The sequence below is a fragment of the Vanessa tameamea genome, chromosome 25 (assembly GCF_037043105.1).
Source record: "Vanessa tameamea isolate UH-Manoa-2023 chromosome 25, ilVanTame1 primary haplotype, whole genome shotgun sequence".
Lineage (NCBI taxonomy): Eukaryota > Metazoa > Arthropoda > Insecta > Lepidoptera > Nymphalidae > Vanessa > Vanessa tameamea.
Genome location: NC_087333.1, coordinates 6249629 through 6272408, shown reverse-complemented (window position 1 = coordinate 6272408; position 22780 = coordinate 6249629). Strand labels below are relative to the sequence as shown.

The 22780-nt window shown below is 33.3% G+C and overlaps 1 protein-coding gene across 3 annotated transcripts in view; it reads left to right on the top strand.

The window, feature by feature from the left end:
• LOC113393623 (uncharacterized) overlaps nt 1–22780 on the top strand; it is a 91807-nt gene that overhangs the window by 12818 nt on the left and 56209 nt on the right. Inside the window, exon 1 of one of the 3 annotated variants that reach the window (XM_064219058.1) lies at nt 9093–9246. The exons of the other annotated variants lie outside the window; for them this stretch is intronic. The gene's annotated coding sequence lies outside the window, so the exon portion shown is untranslated. Of the gene's footprint in view, nt 1–9092; nt 9247–22780 lie in introns of those variants that run through there. 3 annotated transcript variants of the gene reach the window in all.

Below are 22780 nucleotides of genomic sequence, written 5' to 3'. Positions count from 1 at the left end.
GAAGGAGAAAGTAGAATATTTATCAAAAACTGTACCCACATGGGAATAACAAAAACCTGCAAATGTCTCACTATTGGGCTAAGACCGTCTCTGAGGAGAAAATTTGGAGCTTATTTCACTTCCCTTAAGCTAGGTTACCTGCTTTACAGAGATGTTCAAGTGTCTACGTTTTGTAGTTTAATTCCTTTAGGACATTCCTTTTTTTCTATATAAATTTGCTGTAAATTTAAAATTTTTTATCACTCCGACCTCAATGTTGTGCGATGTTAATTCTAATTTCCTATCGAAGTTAAAACATAGAAGGTTCTCAAGGTAAATATATAATTTAATACTGCATATGTCGTACACAATCGTCTATATTTTAGTATAGAATAAGAAAATGAATTAATTCAGTTCCATAAACTATAAAAGAAAGAAATTTTCTAAGTAAATGATTGTTGTAATAAAAAATGATTGACAAAAACAAATGTCTTTATTATTTCGCCATGTTAGTTGGTATTTTGGTGTTGCAGTACTTGAAGACATAAATACGTGATCTTGCATATATCAGCTCGCTTCCAAGTGTCTGTTACCACGTTCAAACGTCTCCGATGTTCAGGAAAACACCTCGCCGAGACATGTCGCCATCGCTGTTGAATACAAACACGTCACACGATGTTATTTGTATAGAGTTTTTTTCATCATCACAAGGCCTCGGTTCATGGTTATTATTTATGATAACATTTCAATGAACGTCTATTATAAATAGATTATAGTTTTTTATTTGAACAGTTCTATCAAGATCGATATAACCGTCGTAATTTATTTTACGTAAGAACGTAATGGAATTACAAAGATACTGTATTTATGTACAAAAATAATGAAGTTTTACTTTATATGTTGCTCATGGAAAGCAGTAGTCTATACTAATAATCTTCTTGTGGCTTCGCACACGTTTTGGTGTTTGGTTTTCAGGTGTAAATAAAAAAGTACCCTATATTCTTCGTTTAGTAGTTTATTAAAGTTTCACACCAAATTTCAAGAAATTTGGTGTGAAAAGTGGTTTGGCTGTGAGAGCGAAAGGAAGACAGACTGACAGTGTTCCTTTCGCATTTATAATATCAGTATAGATTTCGTTTAATCTTGATGAATGTTTGTCTTTTCTTCTTCTGTGTATTTCTAAACCATTAATTTGTTTGTGATTAAACTTTCGAGAGCTGCGTATTGCCCTCACGGCGAGTCCACAAAAATACAGATTTTTTTCTTTGTATATATTTGACCTTCAATATAAACGTTTGTAGAACCTTATAAACATGTTTTATTATTCATGTCCACAGAACTGAAAACTCAATAATTATTTCTTATAATTATTTGCGTTATGGCACGTGTATTGATTTCTAGACATCCATTATAACTGAAGCCTTGAGAAAATCGATTCGCATTCAATGCGGATTAGTAATTGTAGAAAGGCTTTTATTCTAACTGAAAATAAAAATTCTGTCTAAATACTGAACGCTCATTGGTCGAATACTGCGTCAGTGGATACCGTTTTGGTATGGACCAATGATTGTCCAGATTAAAGTTATGTTAGTCAGTCTAATTTTCAGTGTAATCATCAGTGTTTCAGTAAATAGAGGGAAATGTCTCTAATACAATATCTCACATTGGAATATCACAGATTGTATTAATTTTTGTTTTGCCTTATTTTAATATAATTAATGTTTTAATTTTTATTTTCAATAAGCTGCTTTTTTTCCTGTGTTTTGGGCTCTTAACATACTAGTGAACCTGCTCGTTCATTTTTTCATTCACTCGTGCAGAACCGAAGTCTGCAATGCAGATGGTTGATCGTATCCAACGTAAACAATGCAGCAGAGCGGCCCGCTACATAAAATTGTTTTTTGCATATTGTTTTTTGAAGTGATAACTTCTTATGGGAGGGTAAACCGCTTCGTTACGTAACGCGTTACGGCACCAGACAGTCTGGTTTCCCTTTCTCTTATACATTCTTAGTAACAATTTAGTACTAGTACAAATTAAGAATAAAATATATTTTATAAAGGAGTTTATTACATCTTTTCCTTACATTATCATATTAATATATATAAAATTTAAGTAATAACCGAAGCTTTTCTCAAGTTTAATTTCAATATTGAATAGTTCAACTTAGAGTAGTTTAAGTTATCACTTCTGTCGGGCGTCCCGAGACGCCCACGTATTTTATTTTTATAATATTTATATTTTCGTTAATCCTATTCAAATGTCTTGAGTATGCATATTCCATTTCTTATTACAGTTTGTTAGTGTCTGCTGGATATATTGAGTTCAAAATAAATTTATTCAAATAGTGATTCATTTCATTCCACATGTTCGCGATGGATTAGAGAGGATCGAATCGATATTAACTTTTGTATTGCAATTTCGCAAGAATACATAAAAACTGAACTGAGGCCAGTTGGGTATCATACGTGGATCTTAACTAAACGTTGCATGTTCAGATAAAGGGATGTTTTGGTAGTTTTGAAACTAGATTGCCTCATTGATATGCTAACCACAGGTACCGAGTTTCTGGGTGCAAACCCTAACTTCCAGACTAAGATTTTTTTTAGACCGAAAAACCGAATAATATTGTCTGCGCGAACTGGTGTCTGGATCTAGAATCTCGGGAACTGTGGCTTTACGCATAGCCACTAGGCCAACGAGAAAGTCAGTAGGTAGTGTTATACAACACAAATATCTATATGAATTAATATAATTCGTTTATTCGTCAATGAGTTTATATGTGTTTATCATCTATGGTAAAACAACTTATCTTAAAATATAAATATATCTAATAAACACGGATGCAATGACATAATAAAATACTACGATGCTCAATAAAGTCCAGTGATAAGCACACGAATCTCATGAATCTTATAATAATAACAAACAATTTTCATGTGTTTAATATGTATTTATAATTCATCTTGTGTTCGGTATTGAAAGAACATGTGCAAATCTGTGTCGGTTGATGATTAGTAACGTGTATCCATTTACCCGCATTGGAGCAGCGTGGTGTAATGAGCTCCGAAACTTTTCAAAAGGAGACGAGGACTTAGCTCAGTTATGGGCAGTTAACATACAGTTCCTTCAAGGTGATTTCTTGCTCTTTAAAAGATTTTAACCTGTTACAAAGTATTTTAATGTAATAATATTTTGATGAGGTAAGTGTAAAATTTGCTTTTGCGTGGAAAACATCGTGAGGAAACCTGCACGTGTTTTATTTCAATGAAATTCTGTCACATGTGTATCCACCAACATTGGAGCAGCGTAGTGGAATAACTTTTAAATATTCTAATTAAGGGAACAGGAGGCCTTAGCCCAGCTGTGGGATCTTTGGAGGCTGCTACTTTTAAGTGTATGTTTCATAATTTCATGATTTATGGAGTTAGGTAATAAGGTTTTATGTTCTATATGATTTTTTTAACATTATTGTTCTTCGTAATAAATGTTTGATACTTAGTTTTGGTTAACATTAAGTCGGGCCGACATATTTATCGTACCGTCTTTGACTATTTCTTGTTAAATAGCGCTATTGACATAACTGGGATATGGGCACAGTAACAGGACTTTCGCAACCGTGATGGCACGATGGAAGAGACGGAGCAGGTATCGCTGGTTCTTTAGTGGGTATTCCGGTGCACTCAGCACCGGTTCCCACATAATATCGAATAACTGGATATTTTTTACACTCGTCAGATTCGTGCTTAAAGAGATTTTTTTGTATGGTATAAGGGCTTTGAAAAAAAAATTTTTTTATAGAGCGCGTGTTTAGTTTGTCTTTATCGTCTATCGGTGACGATGATTTTGTAGATTGTAGTTAATATGACCAGTTTTTTATATATTATTTTTTGTGATATCACTTATTCTGATACGTCATTAATGTTTGTCTCTGTTCTTTATATAGTAACCAGAGACACATCCCGGTTTCGCTCAGGTGCAATTTAAATTTAGCATTAATGAAAATGATATGATTATCGTAACAATCGTACATTTTAAAATGATAATATTTCGCGTGGTTCTTGCTGTAAATTGGAGACACTTCATCATAATAAAAAAAAAATTTACTCAAAATCATCATAATTGCTTAAGATTTTATACGATTCACGATTTATGTGTCGTGATTATATCAGGCTGTCGTTATATCAGATCGAAGACATTCGTTGCCAAGAAACGAAGGTAACGTGCCAAGAAAATTTGGACATATTTTGATATAGAAAGTGCAATCTTTATTTAAAATAAATTAATAGCACTTAGACTATAAATAAATGATTCGTATTAGCCAGATCTTATATTTTGATTTTAATTGACGAGTGCTTTGATTAAATTAATAATTAAATTGTCTACAAATTAACGTAAAATACTAATAAAATCACCAAAAGTTGAAAATGAAAAGTTCTACGGTGTCAAATCACTGCCAATTTAACTGAACGACTAATCAATTTGTTTTAACGAAATCAAGTATTTCACAAATGTCCAGAGATTCTCAATGCTTTAGTCGCAGGTCTTCCTTGTACTTCGTTTCCCAAGGATGTAGACACTCGTTTCCGAAATTAATACTGATTACTCTGTCATGAATCTTGAATAGTGATATTGTTTATGCTTCTTCAGTTCATAGATAACTTTTTAAACTCACACAATTTTTTTAAGGAATATACCAATTTGATGATGATTATATTAACGAATTATAAAACAAAACCCCTCCCCTCTTCATCTGTCTGAACGCGAAAAACTTAAACTAATGAGTTTTTAAAAGTTTTTCACAAATGGACGATGTAATTCACGAGGAAACCTTAGGTGTGTAATGCATTAATGTTTTGTGTGAATCGACTTAAATATTGCGATGTTTTATTGAAGATAGGAATTTTTCTTATTATTAAATTTTATATTTTCGTATATATAATTTTCTGACGTTGCGAAGCCGATGCGGGGTGGCTTAGGGGTACTTTAATAATAATTATTGACATTTGTATGTTCAGATAAAAGTACTAGTTTATATAATAATGTGCCAATTCGTTGATTTAGTTATTTTGTTTTGTTCACTATTTTTTCTTTATTGATAGTACGTTAGGTGTTCCTTGTTATCAGTCCAAACAGTATTATCTCGATTTCTAATTGGCGAAATCGTACTGTGAAATGGAAAGTATTTGATTAAGCGCATTAATTTATTGAAAAGTAATACAATAATGTCTCGATTATATTTTATCAATGTTTTGCTAAGACGTTGGTGGCCAATGCTTAATTTGGCCAATGTTTTAGTCGCGCCCATTAATTACTAATGATCGTTTTACCTGAATTTACCCCGCTAGTCTTAAAAACAACAGTGTTTTTCTATTTTTTATGGCATACTTCTTGCAAATAAACCCCTGATGGTAAGTGGTCACCAATGTCCATAGACATTGGCGCCGTAAAAAAAATTACTATTTCTTATATCGCCAAAGCACCACCGACCCTGGAAAATGTGACGTCACGTCTCTTGTACCTGGCTCATGCACGCTCCAAACTATAACACAACAGTACTAAATGTTGCTGTTTGGCGGTAGAATTACACGTGATGACTGGGTGGTACCTACTCAGACGGGCTTGCACAAAGCCCTACCGCTAAGTATAAAATTATGTTACATTAAATTTATGTTATCTTTATTGTAATAATATATTTTTTTGATTGTTGCTACTTTTCAAACTGTATATAGTTTAGGAGACGGACACTCGTGTACGTAGCTGTGCATCTACACGAATGCTGCCTGACTGCATAGGATTAAAACAGAAGTCAGATGTCGCAAAGTTTAACTAAATTACAAAATTATAAATAATTGATTATTCAAAAATAAGTTGTGCAATTTTTATTTTCTTATCATATATTATTGTTATTAAAATGACTTAAGAGTTGAGTTGAGTCAAGTGATAAGTTATATGCGACATTGACCAAAATACAACATCTAAGGAATCAATTCAAAATTGAGTATCGCCGTTAGTCAGCTTTCAACATTTCACAAGTGACATACAGAGAGTTCTTACAAAACTGCTCTGCACCTTCCACTTTCTTAATGTTTATAAAAATACTTAATTGATGCAATCTATATCCTAGTTAGATTAAAAAATTAAAATACATACATACGAATCGTTATTGTTCAAAATATTTCTGCCTCTCAGGCAGTCTGTTGCCATGTACACACTTTGTTTAAAAGACTCGATACTTTTTTCATAAATCAGAGAACAATGCCCTATGCCCTAAGCCAAGATAGGATACATTTTATTTGTAAAATAAATGGTAAAAATATATTGATATCTTTACACTTTTGATTCGTTTTGGTTTTTACTCTTATCATTGTCGATAGTAAGTCAGGTGTTTATCATTATTTACAACATTATCTAGACTTTTATAAAGTAATTAAAGGTCATGTCGTTGCTGAAAATGGAAAATATTCGTAAAATGTCGTAGGCTTATCAAGAGGCGTCAGATAAGCGGTCGTTCGTAGAGAACTAACAAATTATATCTTTGTACGTTGTTTTTTGGACGCGTCATGTATAATGTTTTTATAAGTCCATGTTTTTTAAACAATGTTTTGTTTTTAATGGGATGCATAGGCGGCCCAAATAATAGGCCACCTGATGATAAGTGGTTCCATTCCAACATTCACATAGATATTAGCGCTGTAAGAAATATTGATAGTATGAATCGAATTATCATCAGTGGAAACTTTTTTCAATCCAACTTGATATGCTAACATGAAATTGTTTCCAGGGATAATCAATAGGCGACCCTATGTTGCAAGAACGAACGAACTCACGAGACACCAGTCATTGTTCGTTTTAATATTACCAAATTTTATGCATCTTTATTTCCTTTGTCGTCGAATCGTTTTCGAATTTCAAATTGGATCTCATAAATTTTGTAAGGAATTCTGATATCTGAATAATTGTGTAAGCAACTATTCAGAGTTATTTGATTTGAAATCATCTATCGGTCGTTGCTGTTTTTACTTTCGATCATTTTAAGTTACGTTATTCAAAAGGCGGATCGTTAGTCGGGGTTGCCAAGTGAACTAAAAATATCTACCGTCTGCTCTGGCTCGGGAGTCGTGAGTGACATACGTAGCTGTGACGTGGGGTGGTGAAATTTTAATTGCATTACATTGTAATGACAATGGGTATAGAATTAATGGGTCTGTGGCGGGATACCCGGTTAGCACGAAGTTGCTTTCGTTATCAAATCAAATCAATCAAATCAAAATATACTTTATTCAAGTATGCTCTTACAAGCACTTTTGAATCGTCATTTAACAAACTATTCAAAGTAAACCTACCACCGGTATATTGTGTATTAAATAAAAGATACAATCGAATTAATTAATGACGTTTGAGAATAATTAAATGAAACGGAATAAAATTTAAATTGATAATACTAAAATATAAGTTGTAATAATGTTATATTAAAACGTATGTAATAAATAGAAAAATAAAGAGGGGGAAAGGTCTGCTGGAGGTCAACGCTTTTTCTTTACGTGGGAAAGGTCGCCAGTTCAGTCTGCAGGCAGTTCAGTTCGTAAAAGAACTTCGTTTCGTAAATTCTAGTGCTAGTCTTTTTGTATTTTATCTTGATGGTAGAATGATCTGATTAGATGTAACTACTCGCATAAGGGAATCGTATCGTACGCCAGGTTGGTGGCGCATCGGCGGTTTAAGGAATGGTTAATATTTATTAACGATAACGTTGATGACCTCCGTAGTTGAGTAGGGTGTACACCGGTTTTCATGGGTACGCCACGCCGAGGTCCCGGGTTCGATTCCCGGCCGAGTCGATGTAGAAAAAGTTCATTAATTTTCTATATTGTCTTGGGTCTGGGTGTATGTGGTACCGTCGTTACTTCTGATTTTCCATAACACAAGTGTTTTAGCTACTTGCATTGGGATCTGAGTAATGTATGTGATGTTGTCCAATATTTATTTATATTTATTTATTATTATTTAATGATTATAGGCTGTGGTGACTATATATCATTATGTTTTACTGTGTGCAAGCCCGTCTGGGTAGGTATCATCCACCCATCAGACATTCTATCGCCAAATGACGGTACTCAGTATATCTGTTTTCCAGTTTGAAGGTTGAGTGAACCAGTGTAACTACAGACACAATGGACATAACATCTTAGCTCCCAGCATCCAGCATTGATATCAGGAAACAGACTGTGCCTTGTGGCTGTAGTTACAATACTAATTATAGTATAATACCCTGTTTAGCGGTAGAATTGAGGAGTGTGTGGTATCTACACAGACGAGCTTGCACAAAGCCCTAACACCAATTGTAGGACTTCGTCAACGTCACTTTTGTTACTCGTATGTGTATTTTGAGTGTGCCCTACATTAGTTACCACAAATCAATCAATACTAAGATTAAATATGTATTCAGTTTATATTTTAATTATAATTACTAATAAAATGTTTATATTCATAACTTTATAATATATATTATTTATTGATCATAATATATTATGCATGTTTTATTTCATTGTGTATGTTGAGTGCATTATATATAGCGTAAGCAACTACGTCTTTGCCACGTGTTTTACGATAAGACTCGTTCTTTTTTCAAATCTTTTTCTTTTTTAATGTAATGTGTCAAGATTTTTATTGTATAGTCTATACGCTAATGGCTTAACCAGTGTCAAAAGTCAACGCACCTAAAAATAAAAAGAACAAAGACGGTGTCACACGTATAGAATAAATACATATGATTTACTCCTTTTGATAACACTATTAGCGTTCTGTCGTGTTTGGCGCGCAGTCGAGTTGCGATACTCGGACCGGTCTATCATACGTTCGTAACGTGATTATATATATTAGACGCATCACTATTGTCATTCGTGTTCGAAATATGAACATTTAAAATTATTTTGTTAAAATTAAAGAAAAAGGTTTTTTATAGTGTCGCATTTGTTATAATTGTGAATAAGTTTTGTTTTTTTTTTTTTACGAATGTTAAGTTTTTCTTGTTAAGTGTCTGTTAAAGTCTGGTTTATATCAAATCAATGATATAAAAACGGGTTCTTTATAGTGTCGTGTTAGTGATATATTGATTTTGAAGATTTAATTCTTTTTATTATTATTGTGAATGACTTTGATGTAGAGTGAAATAGCGATTAGTTTTTTTGGCGGCTTTTTTTTTCTTGGCAACAATTAGGCATTTCAGTCTACAATTGGATTTGGATTGTTTAAGAATGTGTTCAAGTGAGTATTAATATGTTACATTGTTTTAAAGAATTTTCTAGAAATTTAAATCGTTCTTTAAATGTTCTCTTCTTAAAATTTTTTAATCGATTCCAAATGTTTTGTTAAAACCGTTGATAAATCTATACTAAGATTATAATTGCGAAATTAAGTCTGTTTGTTACGCTTTAACGGCCAAACCACTTGACCGAATTTGATTAAGTTTGTAACGAAGCAAGTTTGAGACCCAAGGAAAAATAAAGGCTACTTTATACCTAACACCTGGCTACTAGTAAGCTATTGTTTGATAATAAAATACTAGCGCCTAGCCCGGCTTCGCACGGATGCAGTTTCTTAATAGAGAAAATGATATGATATTAATATAATGTATACCATATAACATACATTAATAATATAGCTTTCTACCAGTGAAACATTTTTTTGGAATTAGATCACCAGTTCCGGAGATTACCCAATACAAACTAACAAACATCGCCAATGCGCCACCAACCTTGGGAAGTAATATGTTATGTCCCTACCCAGACGGGCTTGCACAAAGCCCTACCACCAAGTGAAATAAAAGTAAAATATAGATAATTATTTATACCTAAAACCAGTGCTGGATTCAACTAAAGTGAAGTCCCATTATCGAAATGTCGCATTCATTGGATATAGAGTCGATACGCATTTGCTAAATAAATAAAATGATTAATTTATGACAGAAAATTTATCATATATATTTATTTATTAACTCTTTATTGCACCCAAACTTAAAACTAAAATTTTGTTACACAAAAGTTGCATGAGGTGCAACAGGCGGCCTTATCGCTAAGCAGCGATCTCTTCCAGGCGACCTTTGGGCAGAGGATCATAATATTTACACATATGGGAAGGGTGCAGTAATTTTACAGTGATCTGATCTAATCACTAATCCTGATTGAAATGCGAGAGAACACAGACGGACTTTCTATTTTATGCATTATAAGGAGAGTGCCATTAATATAAGATGGTCGTATCCACGTCATCAAATACGGCGATGAGGAAACGATAGACACGATAGACTAAGGTGAAATGGAAACACTACGTAATGTCTACGTTACACGAGACATAATGGATTAGTACAATGTCAATTATAGTCTATTCCGATGGAAGTAGGAAAAAAGATAAACAAACCTTAGATTTACTAATAACTCAGCTGTATTGTGCACTACTAAGAGTTTATGATTAATATATACAACACTATTACGCTTAACTACTTGTTTTAATTTTACTTTCCAAAATTCCGATATCAGTTTTGTTGACGTTCTAATTTCAATTTTTACGCAAATCCATAGTGTATGTCGTAGATTAATCAAGCTCTCGACCAATGATATCGCGTCAATTTGCTGTCAAATGTAGTTTATTTGGCTTTTTTCCTCTTATAGTTCGAATAGAGAAAACGTACTTATAATTTTTACTAATATTACAAATCCGTCTGTCTTTCACTGGACCGAATTTCATGAAATTTTGTATGAAGCTAGTTTGAATGCCATGGAAGGACTTATTTAAGCCTAACACCTGACGATTAATCTCTCAAACGCGAGCGAAGCCGCTAAACTAACAACTAGAATTAATATTAAAATAGATGTATATTTAACTATGTCGTTTCTCCAGTGGCTTGCTGAGGCTGCAGAGGTCGTCGGTTCAATTCCGTGTCGTACAATTAGAGCTTTGTTTGGTTTTTGTTTGTTAAGATATTTCCAGTAATTGTCATAATGTTGGCAATTGCTTTAAGTTCGGACGGTATCCACCGACTTCTACTGGAGAAGCCTAGTGGTATAAGCTCCCAATCTATTCTTTGTGCCCAGCGGTGGGATATTTACGGGCTGTTATTAAGACAATAATATAAAATGTTAAATTATGTAATGTGTTTTTGTATATTTATAAATAATACCTAAAATTAAAAAAAAATCTAAATAAAAAGATATGAAATTATATTTTTGCTTTAGTTTTGATAATTATTGTCTTCCTTTTATGGGTATATTATTTGAAGTACCAGGTCTTGGTCGCAGTGGTACCATTTATAATGAATTCTAACGCCAAACGTTAATAGTAAGTACTGTCGTCGTGGTATAATATTGAATATTCAATGTAATGAATCGCTGTGTGTCGAAGGGGTCATTGTTGACGCCGTCATCATTTAATTTAAATAATTCATTACATGCGGTAGTCATATTTGATTTGTTAGTTACGTCTCATCAAGAGTCAAATTTAAAAATATTTATTCAATATACAGGCATGAAAATTACTCATTGAGTGTCAAGAAAATAAATCTAGCAACGGTTTGGAAAGAAAACACTTCAGACCTCAGATGTCTCGGCCGAAGGAACTCTGCGAGACGTTCTGTTTAAATATATATTTTATTTTTGAAATATGATTTTTGTGAAACAGCTCGTGCGTTCTATATCTTTATCGTTTATCTTGAATCTTTAAACATTCTTCAAATCGTTATAAATTGTTACTGCCTTCTCTTATTAGCGTATTCGCACAGACTGCCCAACACTTTATTTTTCCCTACTGCATTTTACATCGAGGACGTTAGGTTTTAAATTATATTTAAACACAATTAGTAATTTTGTATTATAATTATTTATTCGCCAGCTCACCTTTCTTGTTCGGTTTCTAGCGAACGAAGCTGGTTTCCGATTTTTATGATAAGTTCAATTTCGGGTCAAAATAAAACTCATATAATTAATCAAAATAAGTACTTTAATCTAAACGGAAATAATCAATTGGAATACTAAAATATTCGTAGGATTTCGTTTTGTGTTTTTTAGAATATAGTATATTTCCGCTTTATTAAAACATAAAATATCTAAAGTCAGTAACAAAATGGATAAGTTATTTTTTCCATTGATTTAATTCCTCACTAATATTATGATTCCGATACTAAGTTTATTTGTTACGCTTTATCGTGTTAACTACTCAACCAAACATGATATTTTGCATACAACTTGCCAGGGTTACATTATGGAGGGAAACTAGTTTTTAATTAATTAAATAAATTAATTTACTTACTCCATGCTAGAGGACTTTTAATAGCGGTAGAGCCTTGTGCAAATCTGACTGGGTAGCTTACACTCGCCGTACAAAACAATGTATCGTGCCCCCAGCTAAGTCAAGTCAAAGTAAAAAATAGACGATAATACAAAAATCCATAACTTTATTAAATTAAACAGATCGTATGGTTTGCAGGCCTGCGAGTCCTGCAATTAATCAACAAACCCATTCAATTAATTCAATTCAAGTCTACGTTCAGATATGTCTCAGGTGGGCCCCTAAATAGTGTTAGCCCAGGGCCCCCTAAACTTACGGTCCGGTCCTGTATAAGGGTGAGTGAGCCAGTATAACTACAGGCACAACGGACGTAAAGTCTTAGTTCCCAAGAGTGGTGGCGCATTGACATGTATTTGAATAATTATTTTATATTTGTGGTCCATTATGCTCACGTATCAATATGATTTGTCTGATACCTTGCGAATAGTTAAATATTTTGTTAATTAATGTAATTAACAGACTTTAACAACCTCGTTACTATACTCTCTTTATCAGCTGTTATCAAATGGGTAGGTGTAATAAAACAGTTAAAGGTTGAATTTTATTTACGTATGTACAGTTAAAAAAATGTAGCTAAATGTGTCAAAAAAACTTCGTTATCGAATGTACTCGTGATTATTTATTAATAATTGCGTAGTCGTTGTTTTAATAGCCTTGGAATTATTTTATCAAACGGTCGGGCATGAAAAATGACTCATTTTTTTAGTCCATTTGGGAACCTTCTGGAACCGAATTGAAAACCTGCCAAATATACTGCTGTTCGTCTGTATTTTTTCAGTTAATTTCCAAACTAAAGTCCTCATTCAAATTACAAAGGTTTATGGTATGATGTTTATTTATATTAAAGATAATTAATGTCAAGAATCAAGAAGAATCAATAAGAGTCAAGAATGAGAAGTCCTTTAAAAATATTATAAATCCGAAAGAAACTCTGTCTGTCTGTTAGTCTTCCAGGGTCAAAACACTGGACCGAAATTTGAAGAAATTTCGTACAAGACAAGCTTAAACCCCAAATGACAGAGGCTACTTTTTTTGAAACTTGAAGGCCAACCGCTTAAAAGCGAGCAAAGCCACGGGAGTTAAAAATAACTCGTTAAAAATAAAATTAGTTGGACGAAATTGTCTGCTTTTTTACCAGAAATATTTGTACCTATATTTGCTTTTGGTACGTTTTTTGTTTACGAAACGGAGAGTAGACTTTTGTTAGTGCGAAAAATAATCAGCTGGATAAATTTTAAGATAAAATGTTTACATATAATAAGCGTCTGAATTAAATATATGTTTGAAGATCAAACATGACTGCGTTGAATTCTGATAAGAATGGTGGCACCGTTATTTCTCGCCATTTTGTTTCTAGGCGATACTCTCGAATTGAGATTTTCACGTGCTTTATTGGTCATTATTCATCTCGTTAATGGTAAAGGAAAACAACGTCAGGGTACCTGCCTATGTCAGAAGAAATTCTGGCACATTTCAATATTCTCAATATTCTGTTAACAAACAGGGAAGACATACTGTTTGAATCAAGAGCCATGGCAAGGCGGCCTGTTTTTAAAGTCTACTCTAATTTGAAAGTCTAGCTGAGATGGCCCAGTAGTTAGAACACGTGAATCTTAAACGGAGATTGGGAGTCAGGGCAAGCACTGCTGACTTTTCATGTACTTAATTTGTGTCTATCGTGCTTGACGGTGAAGTCTGCCCAGTGTCTATCATCCTGGATCTACGTAGCGCGTTGAAATTCGCTCCAAAATGTTCTAGTGTAAATATTAGGCTGTATTTTGAGGTCTTGGGTTCAAAACTATTAACAGCCCAGAATCTAGAACTTGGATGTGTTGTACAATCCCGTGCCTCGGAAAGCACGAAAAGCCGTCATGCGGCCTCAACTTAACTATGAAATTGTTTTCTGCTAACGGTACTAATATATAATGAGCAATAAGAATTCAATATGTTTGCGTCGTGTGTCCGCTTCAGCGTTCCGAGATGAAAGACACGCAAAAACATAACGAGCAAGAAAAAGTGTCCAGAAGCAATTCCGAAGGTTATGCAACCAGTTTTAAACGTATTGACAAGTTCATTGCACTCGTAGCGTATTTTTGTTGCTAAAAAAAGGATATTTATTAATGAAATATATTTTATTTAAGTTGTCGTTTAATTAAATAAATAAATTTAAGTTTTAAAGGGTCAATATTCTATCTTCTAACTGAATAAATAAAAATGAATTTTGATTTAGATGATTTTCCTGTCTTGTGTGGGTACCACCCACTCATCAGATATTCTACCGTCAAACCGCAATAGTTAGTATTGTTGTGTTATGTTATTTATGAATTAATTGTGCAGGTAGGCAAATGGGCCTCCTGATCACCTTGGTAAACCTGGCATTTGGTAAACTTGGGAACTAGGATACTATCTCTCGTGTAGTTACACTCACCTTTTAAACTGCAACACGACGATCCTGAGTATTGCTGTTAACCGGTAGAATATTTGATGAGTGGGTGGATAAAAGGACTTGCATAAAGCCTCACCGTCAAGTGAATACTTAAATTATGAATTTAGTGAATCATAAGTGTTAATATGAGGCTCTGCGTGGAGTCTTGATGGTAAGTGATTACTTAGGGGCCGACCACTGCACTACCTGATTAAGAACGGCTCAGTTTTTTTATTGTATATTGTAGTCTGGCATATATTGACACGAAGGCTGATTATTTATTTAACCCCCATCTCAAGACCGCTTGTAAGGTTTTAACAAGTATATTGTCTCGACGGTGCGAGTATCTCTCAATACTAATATTGTAGAGGTATAATTTGTTTTCCGTTTGTATGTAATAACTAATTATCCGATTCTTAAAAATGGTTTCGCTGGTAGAAAGTTTCATTATTCCTGAGTGCTTTAGGGTATATATTATATTTATATCATTTTTTTTTATTAATAAATTGCACTCGAGCGAAGCTGGGGTGGGTCGCTAGTGTATATATAAATAAGCAGACCTACAATTCAGTGCCTTTTGTCCCCTCAGATTGTCAACTGTTTTAATATTTTTGTGTTTGAACAATAATATATAAATATAAGATAATAGTTTATAAACTGTTCGAAATATATAAATTGATGTATGTTTCGTTGTATGAACAGTTGTAGTATATTAATAAACAAAGCATTAAGCGTCCCTCATGGCTCTTGTCCTAATGCGTGTGATACCCGTGACCCGCGTTTGCATTCGAAACAGCGGAGCGTTTGTACAAAACTAATTATTTTATCTCAACATTCCATTTTTAGTTTATCAGCAGAACTGTATCAAATCAATTATTTAGCAATTTTTTTTTTCCAAAAATTACTTATTCAAAAACGAAAATTTAAACATGACACTAAACGTTATGTTTGTTTAACGGTGTTTATATAAATCGTAATAATGTTTTTTCAATAAATTAATATTGACGTCTAGTAGTTCTCATGAATAATGTTATCATTGTGTTTGTATTATTTGTAATGCAGTTATCGTTGTAAGCGGTCCGTATCGTAATAGATCTCTCGAATATATCTAATTAACCCAAATGCCTTGACATTCAATATTTGTAAACAATCGCTCATGGCAGACACGTTGCGAATGATTTTGTTATCAACTATTTCGCCTTCACCTAATGAATGCACGGTATCTGTTGAGCAGTGTTGCCATGATTAATAGATTTCTATTTATGTTTTATATATAAAAATATTTCGTACGTTATAATTTTAAATCTTATTACGGTTTAGATATAAAAAAATATGTTTGTTTTTCTTTTACATAAATTTAGTTTATGGCATTGCGAGAAACATTATTTTTTTTTAATATCGATAAGAAGAGCAAAGGTAAAGAACCTTTCTTCCTAATGCCTATTGGCCGAAGCCATTCTCAACAAAGATTAGCCTTATAATATACAGCTCGAGTGCATGTAATACACTCGTATTGGCCCATGTGTCTCCATTCCCTCACTCCAATAATCGGATAGTACGGCAATACCACACGATCGGAGAGAGTCACAAGATCAACTGATTCGCGTGCTTTTTGCATACTGCCGACTTCCAAACACTCGGCTCCTATTGACGTTTATTGACTCGATCCAATATATAAGCCCCGTAAATAATAAAAAATACTTAGAGCTAATAAAAAGAAAATGATTTTTGCAATAAAATTAACGCCGGTACTGTCGTACATAATTGTATGGATTTGAATTATAAACAGATACTACCTTGAATATAACTTTTTAAACGCGAACGAATTTTATAAAGAAACTCTATTTCATAAAAAATCCGCCAAGGTCTTTGTATGTCAATAATATGATTAAAATACGAGTGTCTGGATGTCTGTTACCTTGTCCCTCTTAAACCGATTTTGATGAAATTTTGATTTTTGATAGATAAAAATTAAATCGTGAATATAAACAGGTTTTCTTTCTAATTTTCTTCGTAACGAATATGAAATTTATTAATATAATATTAAAATGTTTTGAATTAACTAACAAAACTTTTAATTTTAATTTTGTTGATAGTATTTTTCATTTACCCTAACTACCTACCTACCTACTAGAGGTACTATATACGTATGTATGTAGGAGACAACTAAAAAAACGATGGATGGATTTTGTGAAAGACGATATGGCTAGAAAGAATGTTACTTGTGAGACGACGTCCGACAGAGAAGTATGGAAGAAGAAGACATGCTGCGCCGACTCCAAATGAAATTGGGATAAGGGCAGGAGGATGATGATAGTGCTATCTCCTCACACTGACTGTGATGTGATGTGATGTGTGTGTGTTGTTGCGTTCCAAATAAATAAGTATTGTTCACTAATTCCAAGCAACGACGGAACGTACAGTCGTACACGTACAAGATACGTGTATCTACTGTCTGTGTCTATCGTTACCGGAAAAGTGTTTGCATTTGAAAACTCGTTTTCGCAAGACTCAACGGACTCCAGGAAGCTGTTTGAATAATTTGGTAACGTGTTCAGTTGATAACACGTGGGTTTTAACTTAGAATGTCGGATCAAATTCGGACCCCACTAAGTTTTTATTGCCTTGTGTTTATGAGTTATAAATGTTGAACCAGTTAGAATAACATTTATATTTGGGAACACTTGGTATAGAAATTTGTATGTGAGTTCAATTTTAATTGTATTGAAGTTACATTTCATTCTTAAGTTGAAAGTTTTTCGTTGCTCTTCTGTAGATATTCATGAGTTATTACATTTTTTTTTATATTTAGGTTTTAATAATAATATTGTCTATCTATTTATTTTAAAACATTGGGTCGTTATAATTGACTTAAACTATTTGTACAGATTTTTTTAGACGCGGATAGAGCCAAGGGAAACAGCTAGTTTGACATATTTTTTAAATTTAGGATATAAAAAAATGCAGCAAGAAAGATAATAATGTAATTACTCATTTCTTAAAGCAATACACCTGCAAGACCGAGGGTGTTCTAGATGTCCATCGGCGGTGGTAGTCACTCTCCATCATGTGAACCATAAATGTAATGGTAGGAGCCATTACATAAATATATCTAATGATAATTATCAAGTGCTCGATTCAATTGTAACGTTAATATTATTGAATAATGTAAACAATAAAATGATGTACGTATGTGTTCAAGTTTTTCGAAATAACCATCAAGGAAAACCGCTTTTACGTAACAGCCGTCTGCCCTACAACCGCATTAATTACCTAATTATACACAGGAGCCGATGTGACCGAGTGGCTAGATCGCATGAATAGTAATCGAGGATTGCGGGTTCAAACAGGGACGAGTGTTTAGTTTATTTGTATTTAATTTCCGTTTATATACGTCACCATAAAATTGTAAATAACGTTAGATTATAATCTATCTCGCGAGATTGTGAACCGTAACATAACTGCTTATAATTTAACGCACCATTTTTCTGTAGATTATAATCTATCGAAGTGCGTAATTTAAGTTAAATTATAAACGCTAACCTAATCTAACCGAAATGTCATAAACTATCGAAATTTTTTACGTTTCGTATTTTGAGTTAAACACAATATTTCGGCAGTTTACAATTTCGCGAGATATATTACAATCTAACGGCGTTTACAATTCTATGGTGATATAATATATATCACATGTGTTGGATAAAATTCTTTTCCATGGGACACGTAAATGTAGACGCCCACACAGACGCACACGTGTACACATACGCACCCAACACAATATCATTGTATATATGTCAAAATAAAAATTTGTTCATCTATGATCTTAATCTTAATGGTCATCGGCCGGTGGTAGCGGCAGACGGAATACTCGTCATAAATGTTTTGATTTAAGGTCCAATATTATTGTATTATTAATATTTGTTTACACATATAAATATTCTCTTGTAAATTCTTAACGAGATATTTTTGGATATATATTTACGATGATTATTACTAATCATTTTAGTCAACAGCAATTAGCAGTGTTTGGAAGGTGGGTGAGCCAGTGTAACAAATTCTTATATCCCAAATTGATAGCACATTGACGTCCTTTCACATTGAAATCCTTGTGCATCTTTAAGGATCCTTTAAAAATCTATCTTCTGTCCATTTCTAAATAAAGTATGGATATGGAGGATGTTTGTATGTGTGAAATAGTATGTAGTTGTATAATTCGATGTGTGTGTTTATTTGAATGTTGTTGTTGTTGTTGAGTTGTGTGTAGTTTATTGTTATGTACTTTAATATAAATGTTCTTATGTAATAGTTATTATCTTCTCTCTCATATTTAAATGCAATTGTCTGTTCTCTTACAAAACGTCTTTCACCAAAGGTTGTCTGTGCGAGTTCGTTCTAAGCGATAACATCGCCTTTGCGCATCTTTTGTTGATAGTCTTTTGTTACTCTGAAGTTATCAGTTACTAGCGATCCGCCCCGGTTTCGCACGTGTGCAATACTGATACTAAATATACTACAGAATGTTTTTTTTTTTTCATTAGACAATGCAAACTGCTATGTCCCTCCCTTAATTCTGTAATATCTTCAAAAATATTCATTTAAATTACGTGCTGTAAAGAGCCATATTGATCTATATGAAATGCACAATGCATTTAAGGTATTTTATTGGTAAGGATAAATACTGTGTTGCTTAAAATTGCTTCGTAATTAAACCATTATTTCTTGTAAAAAGTCAAAGATGAAGAAAAATGGTTACTGTGGGTTGTCCCCGAGAGAAAGATATATACCACCACGGACTTTTTGTAGACTTTTTTAAGGTGTACAATATTGCAGTACATTATTTTGATCTATCTCGTTGGGTTCAGCCAGCGTTTGCATTGTAAGCACAAAAATATCTTTATTTACGACATCACATTAGAAACTTCTAAAATTATCAGTGTTTCTCTAATATATTGTGCATGCTTTATACATATAAACCTTCCTCTTGAAGCACTCTATCTATTAAAAAAAACCGCATTAAAATCCGTTTTGTAATTTTAAAGATCTAAGCATACACAGGGACAGACAGACAGCTGTAAGTGACTTTGTTTTATACTATGCAATAATATATATTTTGTGCAAAATTATTTAAAATAAATGAATAAAGTGAAATGTAAACACATCATAGAAAATGTAAGTTATGACAGCTATGACCTTAAATGGGGGGCCGGGTTTTGGGGATTCTTATCCACTAATACCCTGTGATATCCGTCCTCGTTACTGATTTGAGAGGCCGCGGGATCGTGTTCATGTGACGCATCCGTTTTATTCGTAACTCGTCTGTCTGTTGAACCGTTACATCGATATACGTATATCTACGTTTATATAGTTATTATTATTTAATGTAAGGATATATATATATACAAACTAAAATTGAAAATAGTTACTGTATCAATTATGATAGGGTGCAATGAAAAATTAATGTACGCATAAAATGAACCCCAATCTGTCACCAGTGGGGTGATGGTATTACTAGACATGTAAACATGCTGCGCGTTCTGATATAAGTCTTATGTATATTGGTTTAGGGTGTGGGGATTGATACTCGATTAGCGATAGATTCCATTGCGATAAACTGTCAATTTGTTGTATCTGGTATCTGGACCCAGTACGATCTCATCCCATTGTTGATATTACCACCGCTGATAGTCAGACAGACGTTACAAATCAAACTTTTAACATTTAGGACTGTAGATAGATTTGAATTCAATAAATAGAATTAACGTTACGTTTTTAGCTGCGTATGCACGCGGAATAATTTAACAAGCATATATATATATATTCGTGTCTTGTATCTTATCTATAATTAGCCATCCCACTGCTGGGCTAAGGCCTTCTGTCCCTTTAAGGAGAAGGTTTTGTTGGATACACATACGGCAGAATTCCATTGAAATTAGATACATTCTGATTTCCTCATTATGTTTTCCGCCGCCGTCGAGCATGAGATCAATTATAAATATAAATTAGGCACATATAAATTCAGCAATTTTTGTGTTTGAACCCGCAATCATCCGTTAAGATGCACGCGTTCTAACCACTGAGGTATTACCAAGTTTTGGTATATGGTGACTGTACAATATACCAATACAAGTTTTTATTGGACTCTTCGAGGACGACTTTTTCATTGAATCAGGATTGCCAGTTGTCACTTGTCTTCCTTGAAGAATAATCATTTGTCTTTGTGAGACTTTTGATTCCTAAGCCGGTCTGGATGGTATTCGGCCCTCATGCAAAATCGTCCTAATACAAATATAAGTATATTTAGGGCCTAGGCTTTTAATGGGAAATTTTATAACGATCGATCAAGCGGATTAGTCGCGTTGAATTAATAAACATAGCTCTCTCTATATGTGCATATATCTAATTATGTTAAAATATTCGGTAAAGGTCAATGACCGGTAAGCACCAAAGGGTATTCATAATGACTAGATTTGTAGGAAAAATTAATTCCGTATCGAGTGTGTGGGCTTCGTAATTGGGCAACGCTTATCGACTTAAATTTGAGGAATTCGTTTATCGGCTAGAGTGTCTCGGAAGCGTTGCTACGACGTTATTATCGAAGTTTCATTTATTATAACTAGCGGAACCTGCGGCTTTACCCGTACGATATTTATTAAACATCACCTATAGCACACAAACCGTCACCCCAATTTTACCCCCTTAAGAGTGAGTTAAAAAAAGTAGCCTATGTTCCTCCCCGGCGACTCAAACTATCTCAATACGAAATTCCATCTAAACCGGATCAGCAGTTAGATCGTGAAGATGTCAGACAGACTTACTTTCGTATTTATAATATTAGTGTAGAAGTATTGTTGTAGGATGGTTTTATAATGTTATCTTTATGAGTTATTGTAATGTTACACGAGATTTGTGCACTGGTTATGTAGGCAACAATGTAAATAAACATGGCGGTTTGATTACAATGCAAGAAGACGAATATAATATTGAAGATATCTTGAAATTTGATTACAAAGCTTTAGGTAAATTTTATATTTCAATTATATTTATTCTAGAAATGTATTTTAAAATTCAAATTGTTAAACAGATGTACTACGTATAAGCTAGGGATTTAAACTAATTTATATAATACTGGCGACCCGCCCCGGCTAAGCACGGGTGAAATGTTGATACTAAATATACTACAGAATGTCTTACAAGTTTTTCAGTCATTAGACAATACAAACATCTATGATCTTGCGTTTTAATGTGTTTATTTACGACATCACTTTAGAAAACTCTAAAATTATCAGTGTTTCTCTACTATATTGTGCATGTATTATAAATATAAACCTTCTTCTTGAATCAATCTATCTATTAACACAAACCGCATCAAAATCCGTTGTGTAATTTTAAAGATCTAAGCATACATAGGGACAGACAGCGGTAAGCGACTTTGTTTTATACTATGTTAATAATAAGTATCGTCAGTTTTTGGATTTGGTGTCAGCTCATAGGTAAAAAGTATCCTATGCCATTCAAAGTATAGTTTATATCGAAGTGTATACAGCCTATAAATTGGGGTATTCAGTAATAGAGAATGAATCTTTTTCTAATGGTACATTAATTATATATATATGTTACTGTAAAAGCTCGAACTAAGGTAAATCTTTAGATTTTCCAATAAAACCTTAGATTTACCGATCTTTTACAGTAACATATACATAAAAAATATACTAGTTGTCGTCCGCGGATTTTAGGGTTCGGTCGTCAGATGTTAAGTATAAAAAAGTAGCCTGTGTCCTTCCTTGGGGTTCTAGATTGTTTCATACTAAATTTAATCGAATTCGGTACAGTGGTTTGGCTGAAATCGTAACGTTTTTCAAAACACATAATAAACGCGGCGCTGACCCCAAATAAATGGAATTGGGACAAGTAAATGGTTATAAAATAGTTTCGGAAAAAACTAAAACTAGATTCAGTGCATTCTATTTTGACAGCATTAGTCGGTTTGTTTGATTTTATATGTTTATGATATGTAGGCGGTCTGGATAATGAAAA